Below are 10,558 nucleotides of genomic sequence, written 5' to 3'. Positions count from 1 at the left end.
TGAGAATGAAAAGTGTGTTCTTTGTACTAGTAGGTCTCTGTGATGCTATAGGGACATGGATCCTTTCATTACACATAATTAATTTAGCTATATATTGCATAACATCCTAAAAAGCTTTCTAGGGCAATCTCACGCTAACTGGATGCACAGCTCCTATCAATATTACATTACATTTGGGTACAACAGTTATGAAGTTTCATTAAAAATTTAATTTGTGGTTTAAAACTGCAGCATTCCCTTAAAAGTGTAGCAGAGAAATCACGTTGGCTGCTTGAGGACGGATCTTGCATTAGCCAGACTTGCAGGGAGAGCTGCAGCAGGGGCTCTGACGCCTTGGTGATGCTCCCTGGACGAGAAGCCAGCGGGCTGGGCAAGGTGGGCAGCTCCCACTTGGCAGCTGCCAATATTGGTGTCCTGTTTGGTTCCTGCCAGCTCCAAGATGCTTGTTTGACTACAGAGCGTAAACCAGGGTGTTCCTGGCCACAAACGAGTGCCAAAAGGTCTTTCGGGGCCCCCGTTCCCACTGCCCCCGCCAGCACACGTGCTTCTCTGCGAGGTGGCCTGCGCAGGGAGGAGGCAGGAGCCGGCGCGGCGTGCAGCCCGGGAAATGCGTGCTCTGCTCCGGGCAGGACGGGAACTGGCCGTGCCGTGTGCAGGCTGCTGGGAAACTGGCTCCCGAGCCCCAGATCCCGAAGGAGAGGATGCTAATGCCCGGCAGAGATCCCAGGCATCACTCTCCTCTCTCTCATGCCGCTGCAAATTAAAAGTCTCTTTACCGTCAGCGTTGTCCTGCAGCGGGAATCAGGAGCTGGGAGGATGAACAGGGCCTGGTATCATGTTTTGTTAATGAAGTTTTGTTGTGACTCGTAAGCAGCAGATTTGAATGGAGGCAGGTTTAAAACATCCCACATCCGCCTCTCAGTTTCAGAATTGATTCGTGCGRTGATTTCCGTCCTTGTCTGCACACGCACACACACGTGCACACACCAAAAGAACCGCCAGCTTTGCCTTCCGGATCAGCCCTCGGTAACTCTTCAGCGCTCTCGGGGTTTCTGAGCTGCGGCGGGCGGCCGCGGCCCCGCGCGGGTGGGCAGAGGTGCCGGCGCGGGACCCGCTCCGGCGCCCGCGTGCCCCGGCCGAGCGCAGGCGGGACTCTGGGACAGCTCAGCTGCGCACGCTGCCCCTCTTCCTCACGAAAAACACATCTGCAATTCCTCTTTTCCTGTCTGACAARGGAAGGGAAATTGCTGTGCAGCCGGAGCCGGGCGTTCAGAAGTCAGCAGGGTCCCGCTGTTTGCTGTAGGTCTCTGCGGAAGATCCCACGGGCAGGATGCTAATGGCGAACGGGCTCCTAAATCCCTTAAGCTTCAGTGTCCGTCCGCAATCCCGCCGACGCTTCCGCGGGGAAGCCGCCCGCGTCCCCCTCGCCCTGGGCTCGCCGCGCTCCCTCGCAGAGCGGAGGGGGCGGCGCGGGTGAGAGGGAGACATCAAAAGCCGGTGACACGCTGCTGGTGCCCTAGTTTTTTTTCTGTGATTACGCATTTTGCGCAGTCTCTCGCTGCCTGCCCGCCCCGCGGGGAGCGCGCGGAGGCTGGGCAGGGCCCGGCGGAGCAGGGGCCGCCTGGGCAGCGCCTGGCCCGGCCCGGCCCTGCGGACGTGGCACCGGGCGCCCATCGGGGCTTTAACGGCGGAGCTGGTAGAGAGCTGCAATGGAGCAGGAGCTCGTTGCGCTGGGCCGCTTGTGCCTGGTGTCAGTCTGCGCTCCAGGGGGCTGGGTTCTCATGCGTTATTCCTCAGTGCTCTTCTGTGTGGGAAATGCAAAATAAGTTAAGTTACGAACGCAGAATACGCTGCTTTCAAGGACAGAAACTCTTGGCATCGTCTTTGGAAGTGGAGTAAGCTTCTCCTGCTTGCCGCATCCTAACTGTTCAATCAGCACTTTAATGGGTAGTCATTAGTGTACTATAAATTCACACCTCGGATTTATGTAGTGCTTATTTTACCATGTAGAAAAGCCTATGGATGTTCCCCAGTGTAGACGGCAGAAAAATAAGTTTGTGTGCGTGTTCATCTCCCTTCTATTAATTATAATAAGACTAGTCACATTATTTCTTAGAAACCTGCAGGAATTTCAGCAGCTGACTTATCACCCATGAAACCCAACAAGACTTAGAAAATAGATGTTGAACACCGTGTCACTCCTTATCAGGAATTTGAGTTTGAAATATCCTAGGCATAAGGAAAAGGTTTCAGCTGATGTATTTCATTGGAATGGTAAAAAGAGGACTCAAGACACACGCTGATTCCATGGAAAATTACATTCTTATGTGTAGGAAGAGATTGTGGTTTTTATCCATCTAAAAGCATGTTAATGTTTAATATTACATGGCCCAGCCAAAGCTGGTTTTTTTTACATCCAGGGTTTCTCTGGTTTGTATGCAGGTCTCTGGGTTGTTGCCTCTTTTACCGACCTTCATAACACCAGATACAAGGGTTCTGATTCGGAAGYAGCCTCAGCATCCGTGTGCTGGGCATTTCCAAAGGCTGCTCCGTGAAGCAGAGATCCCCACACTTAGGCAGAGGCACTGAACGAAGATCGCTTTCCCCCAAACTTTCACTAACGAGCTGAGTTGCTGCTGCTCCTGGCCAGCTCCGTTCTAGCTGAAAGGGGCTGAGCCAGCTGCCTCAGCGGGAAGGAGCATTGCAAAAAGATACACCAGAAAATAGGACGTTTGGTCTGAATGCTTTTAACAGGTTCAGAAGGAGCCAGCAGAGTCCCCTGACTTCTATTTTTGGTGTATTAGGGGCTGTTTCGTCACTGAGTCAGGGCTGATACTGGTCTATAATAGCTACAAAGTGTTTAAGGAAACATTTCTGCCTTTAAAAATGAGAAAGCGAGCAAACACTTGCTGAGGTGACATCTATCATGTGTTTTTAAACACACATAGCCTGATAACCTAGCAAATTATTCAGAYTGGGAATAGACAAAGAGAATAATGGTAACAAATGAGCTTACATTTATCTAATGCTGCTCTTTGAGATGGATAGCAAAGAGGCTTGAGAACTCTATTACGGATTCTACAAACTATCCAATCTATTGTWTCCCCAAATGTATTGAGTGCAGCTTCACTCAGGCTTTATGAGAAAAACATCTCCATTAAGCAACCAATTTTTGTCAGTCTTTGGAGCGGTCATTTAAGTCTCCACAGTGCAAGCAGGAGCRCAGAAATCTGTGCATTTGTCAGTGAACTGAAGCCACCTTTGAGGTRAAATACAGCTGTTGTCTCACAGACTAAATTACTTCTATCTTCTATACTACCTTGTGTCCAAGGACGTCGAATACACTCATTAACTAAACCCTACAGCCACTGAATCATCCAGAAACTTACTCTTTCAGAGTTCGGGGTGGCAAAGCRAAAAAGTAGAACCCCCTAAATTTTATGTTTCTAGTTGCGGCGTCACCTCATCGCTCTTCCTTTCCAGAGTGAAAATTTTCCACTGATGGCCGGGTATTTATTCTAGAAGATCAAGGAGAGATTTTTGACCTAGTATTTATTCTGGCCTTTCAACAAGAGAAGAGCAGAAGAATCCCAGCCGTATTCCCAGGGGAGGGCTCTCGACCGCGGACACAGCTTTCCACCCGCTTGGTGTCTCYCATGTGCCCAGGCAGTTTGCACATGTGCTCGGCCGCAGCGGCACGTGCGATGAGGATCGGGTGCTGGGAAGATCGGGGTGTAAAGCGCCCTTGGTCCGCGACGAGAGCTGTTCCCGTCCCAGAACACGCTGGCTGCCGGTCTCCTCCGCGCCAGCCACGGGACGCTCCGGGCCTGTGACGGGGGGYTTCGGAGGGGCACTTCTGTCCTCGGTGCAGGGCTGGGGCGGGGGCTGCTGGCCCCTGGCGGAGCCGGGTCCGTGCCCATCCCCGTGCCACTGCGGATTCCCCTCCCGGCAAGCGAAAGGAGCTGGAGCAGGGCTCAGCATCCCCATGCTTCTTTGAACTGTTGTTTCTTCCGCTCTGGGTTTGATTCTCCTTCTYGGCAGGGGAAAACTTCAGATTTCCTGCTCTTCCTCGACACCGCCGGCGCTCCCTGTGCCGGCGGCTCCGAAGGCAGCAGCSCCGGCAGCGAGTTCGTGCTGCGGCGCCTTTGGCGGCCCGGTGCTCGGCTGAGCTCAGCCCGACGGGTTAACGCCGCGGCCGCTGCGGCTGGGCGCTCCGGGGCAGGGCCTGCGCCAGCGGGATGTCACTGGGATGCTCTTACCAGAAGGAGAGTCAGTTTTATGAATCGTTTTTGATGTGTATTGCATTTGGCACATAACATCAGCCGCCCCCTCCTCACCTGCCCTGATCCCTTCCTCCCCAGGCTTGAATTCCCGTTTCCAGCCTCAACTCTGTGATTCACACTTACTGCAAGGAGATGAGTGCGGAAGTCTATGTGCTGTAGATGCATAAATAATAGAACTGAAATCATCCTTAGTTAAAAATAGATATTCTTCCTAATAAATATTTTACCTACTGTCTTTAGGATATAAAGGTCCCCTGACTGAAGTGTTAAAACAAACCTTGTTGTTAGCCCCTAAATGCTTAAAACAACCCTGGTTATGGCTTTACAAATAAACTGCCTCGCTGTCTGATGAGTTTGTATTTGGGGAAAGGTATGTGTTTGCATGCATAGGCACACAGCAAACACTTATTCCTGAAGCCTTAAAACTAGTAGCCCTGAGGCTAAGAGCACAGACCTTTGAATCTGGTTTTGATTCATTTGGTGACCTGTGAATTTGACACATGAAAAATAAAGATAAAAATYTTGCTTGATATTTATGCATAATTTTCTTTCCATATCTTTCTTTATTCCTGCCCAAGAGTGGAATTAGAATTAGACGGTTGAATAAGGCGAAACAATGGGCTGTGACAGAGACCGAGATAGGAGAATTTTTCATTAAAAAGAGTGGCAGGTGGGAGACGATCCCGCCGCATGTTTTGGTCCCTGGGGCGTCACGTTAGGTGCTTTCCTTGACGTGGCGATTCYGTTCCGCAGACTCCCCGCAAAGAGGGGTTTCACAGATGCCACTTAATCAAGAGCAGATTTGCTAAACGCAGGCTCCACTTTGTAAAACATAACACTGGGCTTGAAACACCCAGGTGTGGAGCACAGTGAGCTCCCAGTAGGACGTGCCGTCAGTGAGGCCCTGCCCGTGAGCGCGAGCGTGTTCCTGGGGGCAAACCCAGTAAGTGCCACCAGCAAGTCGCAGGGAGCCGTGGGCGGGCGGGCGGACGCGTCAGCGCGATAAGCAGACACAAATCCGCAGAAGCACAGCGAAGCGGAGCGCGAGCTGGAGGATCTCCCTGCTCGCTCAGTAAAAGCTTCCTTGGTGTTGAAATTCAGAAGAGAACAACTTACCCAGGCATTCAACTGCGGGATTCCCAGCGGTGTTTCAGAGCACTAAAGCATAATTGGCATTCCAGACTGAACACAGTCATGTTTTCCTTCGTTAAGCAGGCAGAGACATAATCAGCGCCGCACCGGCGTTTAGGACACAGCCGGCTTCACCCTACGCTAGTTTGGATGAATTGCCCCGCCAGCGCCGATGCCTGACCTGACTCGATCTTTGTTAGCGCTGGGGAAGCCTCGACGCCCGGCTCAGACGCAGGCACCTGCCGGGGCGATACCGACGCTCCCACGACCGACGCAGTGGTCTAGAGGCGATCGGAGTGAGCTGCATGTTTGAGTGACACACGGGTTATCGAGGTCCCACTGTCGACGTGGACGKAAGCATTGAACAGGGTGTTTTGGAGGCCTGTGCAGGTCAGGAGCTGCCCTGGTGATTCCTGTTGATGGCTTGGAGGACGGACAAGGAAGCATGCTTCCTAGATTTTCCGACTCAAGCTGAGCGTGCCTCAAGCATGTAAGGGGCTGGAACTGGAATTCGGAACAGTCTGGATGAACTGGAGACATGTAAAAGAATTGATTTAATTTCCATATGGAGAAGTGCAACGTTCCACATGCAGGATTTGGGCAGGACAGATAAATGGTGCAAAATAGAGAACAAGTTAAAGCATCTACATGGCAGTTCCAGCAAAAGGGATCTGGGGATTACTGTGGATCACGAGCTGAGCATGAGTCAACAACATTATCTTGTTTCAAAAACTGCAACTACCATACTGGGAGGTATAAATAAGCAGTCAGTGAAAGGCACATAACCATGCTTTTGCCCCAGTGAGTGCTCGTAAGGCTGTGCCGAGAGAGCAGTGCCTAACCTGGGAAACGGCGTCTCCAGAAAGGTGTGAAATAGCTGGAAAGAGTCCAGAGGAGAGCAACAGGATGAGGGGGTCTAGAAATATGATCTGAGAAAAAGGCTAAAAAAAATGGAATTGTTTAGTCCAGAGAAGGGGTAACTGAGAGAAGACTTAAAAGCAGCTTTCATGTACACAACAGGGGTGAAGGGAAAAGAGAATAAACTGTTTTCTCTGTCTACTGAGGGCAGCAATGAAGTACTTTAATTTTAAGATGGAAATGAGCTGTTCGGAGCRCATTGCCTAGAAAAGTTATGTAGTCTCTGTCACTGGAGGTCTTAGAAATATGAACTATAAGCTTTTRCAGAAATATGAACTAAACACTATAAATAAATAAATAAAGAGAACATTAAGAAAGCTCARGCATATCTTGGCAGGAAAAGCACATGAGCAGCCTAAATTGTATACTCTAGTGGCATGGGGCTTGCTGTGGCCTGTCCAAGTTGATAAATATTTTCCTTGAGTAAAAGCTGCAGAACTTTCTTTGTCGTAAAAGAAACCAGGACCTGACACTGGACTACAGAATAAAATGAAAGAAGCCCAGGGAAAGGCATCACTTCTAATGAGTAATTTTTATGGAGATGTAAATGGAAGATTATTTATGGCTCCCTTTGGTCTTTGTCCCATAGAAATGAAGTAAGTTTTGATTAAAGCRTATAGCTGGAAATGATCCAAGAGAGCCCGCGACCACCACCCYGAAGATTTTCATTGTCAGAGAACAGATGCTATCAGGGCCAAGTGCTTGGCAGTGTGATATTTGAATAAATCAGTTCATTCTAATTTCCTTCAAAACTTGCAAAATTAGGAATTCAAATGCAGACTGGTCCCTGCTGACCTGAAGCATGTGTCCTTTAGAAAAGGATATTTGTGAAGCTTAATAAGAGATCCAATAAAGTGTAGGTGTATTTTTTCATTTCTTATTTACTGGCTCCAGTCAGTTCACAAATTCCCAATCACAAATTTACTGAAAGTAAATATTATGCCCTTTTCATCACGCATAAAAATGATAATGTGTCCTTGGCACGTAGGTTATGTCATCTGAGCTGTCCCACAGCATCCCCTTTGCGAAGGTTGTGGGTGTTTTGAACGGTCTTCTGCTCGGAATAGTCCCTGTGGCCGGCGCTGTGCAGGTACGAGGGCAGGGAAGGCAGCTTGTCGCCCCGTGGGCTGGTGGCACTYGCAGCCCCGCGGTGGTAACTGCGGTGGGGCAGCGTAATGCTGCTGTGTAGCTGGTGTGTACACACACACCGGTGATGTCCTATCCCAGCCCATTCCTGGCTGAGATGCTGTCTGGGGAGGCAGTATTTCCTAACTGCAAGTACTTAAGGTGTTTTATTACATACAGAAGTGAAATAGCAGCCTTAAGAAGGTCCCGAGGAGCTTGTGAGGTCCCAGATCCTCAGAGGCAGCAAAGGCTCCATCCTGCATCACTGCACAAGGACTGGAGGAAAAGGCAGTGAAAACTGAGAAGRGGCTGCTGCGCGGAAACTGCGTTACCAAAGTGGCTCTAGGCTTTCTGCTGGCACAGAGAGCAAGGCACAGGGCAGCAGCGGGGCCTGGCTCACGCAGCCTTCTTTCTTTGAGAATGTCTGCAGCTATGTGGATCTGTATCCACAGGTTTTGCCATGAGCATGACTGCTTTTATTCTTCCATGGAGATTTGTACACGGCTTGATCCAGTACAGCGTGAATGTGACGGGCTGCTAAGGCAGCATTCTGCACCTATTTTTGCAGGTATAAAGAACTGCTTGCATGCAGGGACCGTCTGTCAGCCTACTATTCTAAGGCAAGAACATCTTCACAATGTATCAGCTTAATTTGTTATTTGGCTCAGAATCTGGAGCGTGCGGGCTGGCCCAGCAAGGAATGAGGTGTCCTGAGGCCACTGCCACACATCACATACTGCCTTTGGCAACAAAAAGCAGGCAGCATGAGGAATCCTGGCCTGGAATGACAAGAAAAGATGTAATTAGGCAGATCAGGGTGGATCTGCAACTGGAACAGTGATGTGGAGAGCTGCAGGTCTTGGCTGAGGTGCTCTTGGGGAGTGTATGTCTGGGATAACGGGGRTATTGCAGGTCAGAGCTGATGCACTCGCAGAGCTGTGCGGGAAGCTTGCYGGCAGCCTGCTCTCGCGGGCTGGTTCTTATCGAGGCAGCGAAGCCATCGCTCTGGCTCCATTCTGAGGACTCTTCCCCCTTCCCTTTACCCTTCCCAAAGAGCACTTGTCATGTGGAAAAGATAAGAGATGCAGGAGAGGAAGGAATAAAAGAGCTGGGAACGCTGAAGCTCTCAAGTGAGTGGCACAGAGCTTCAGAGAAGTACCTGAAATGAAGGGGAAGGATGTGTCTGCACAGGGAGCAGCTACGAGGGGACGAGTGAGCACGGTTTGTCCAGCATGTGCCTTGGACTCAGCCTAGTGGACTGTGAAAACACATGGTTCTTATCTTAAATAATCACCATTTAAAAGCTTTGCATRTGTGAAGTAAGGCAGATTTGTGCTTTCTGCTCTCTGGCAGCTGTGTCCTTCAAAGGTATTTTCGCCGGCAGCTCCTGAGGCTGCACAGCAGGCTGTTCTCGCTGGGTAGGCACCGGCTCCGGGATACGCTCCCTAATGCTCTGTCAGGATCTCGGATTAGCAACCTTCACTGTGCAGCCCAAGGGTCCATCTGTTCATTCAGGCATTTCAGCTGAGGTGGATTAGTTGTGCTGGGTGTTSGAGCTGTAATTTTTCAGGTAAAATGTTGAGATTGTGACTCCTGTTTTGTGTAGCTGACACTGGTATTATGAATTCATTAAAGGTTAGCAGAAACACAACCGTAAGTGCTTTCCACACCGTGGTCATTCATTTTAATAACAATCATGTAGTTATGATCAGCCATCAGCATAAAACACTCATAAAACAATGAATCAATTCACTCTGTAAATCAAAGGAACAAAAGAAAACGTCGGCCACCCAGGACCAGAGCCTTCAAGAAATGTTCATTTCCAGTTTATTGTGCAGAACAATCTTTGCATTTAAAAATATTTCATGAATGTGAACACACTGAAAATGTTAATGAAAATGAATATGGGTCTACAAATCAAGTTGTACATATATTGTTTGATTTATACTCTGAAACAGTTTTTACACACATTTAAAATCTAAATAGGAATGCAGTGTGGCTTGACTACTGCTAAGAGCAAACACTGAGGAACTCCTTTAAGAGCAGTATTTGATATTAACCTGCAGTCTCGGATACAGTTTATTTGATAGTAAGGAGGATATATTCCTAAGATAATACCTTTGCTTTTCCTTATATAGAGAGTGAACATATGTTAGATGCAATCTGTTGAAGTGTGTTGACCCATTTCACTATTCCTCTGCTTTTTTGCCTCAAAGTGAGTGACAACACAACTGAAATGGGGYCTGAGCACCGGCAAATTAGACCGGTCACTGGGCTTGTGCTCCAGGTGCGCGTGTTTGGGGAAATCGGGACGCACAGGGCCAAGGACTGGAAACCACAGATTCATCTGTGTCTCTGTTTAAGATGAAGACCATCAGGACCGTCGCTTGGAGCATGGTGGTCCKAGCGGCTCGGTGTGCTGTGGCATCAGCCCTGCGCTGCTTCGGGTGATGGCAATACAAGTGACACGGATGTTTTTTGTACATTTGCTTTCAGGGCCCCAAAAGCACTTGAGGAATTTGTCTCTTCCGTGTTCCAGGAAGCGAAATCACCGGAGACTCACGAGGGCTTCACCCCGGACGGCTCCAGACAGAGCGGGGGAAGCAGCTAGGAGAGGCCACGAGAGGGGGGGATGCGGAGCCCAGGGTGGGCAGCAGGATCCCCCCGTCCTCCCGCTCGCACTTCCCCGAGAGCCAAGGGACCACAGCGCCTTTGCCTGCTTCTGCTGGCGCTGCAGGTGCCGACAAAACCCTGGCGATTCCCGTAGCGCTGTCAGCGCTAGGCCCGGCGCAGGATGCGCTGGTAACCATGGTAACGCCGGGCGGGCGCGCGGCGGCGCTGCTTGTCCCACGCGGCGGCCCGTAGCGCGGTGCATTGTGGGCCGGAGGAAGATGGCCGCCTCCTTGATGTGCGGCTGAGAGGAGTTTGGCCGCCCGGCACCGCAGGACGAGCCGCCTCGGCCCCGCCGCGTCCAGCGCTCGCCCTGAGGCCGCAGCTCGCCCACCCGCACGCCGCACGCTCGCTCGGAGCCGCGATGGGCCGGGCGCGGCTCCCGCCGCCGAGAGTGCAGGGCCCGCGGGGCTAGAGGCGCGGGTGGAGGC

Source organism: Rhea americana, unplaced genomic scaffold (genome assembly GCF_003343005.1).
Source record: "Rhea americana isolate MKP2758 unplaced genomic scaffold, rheAme1 scaffold_351, whole genome shotgun sequence".
NCBI classification, from domain to species: Eukaryota; Metazoa; Chordata; class Aves; order Rheiformes; family Rheidae; genus Rhea; species Rhea americana.
Note: the sequence above shows the minus strand (reverse complement) of the source record.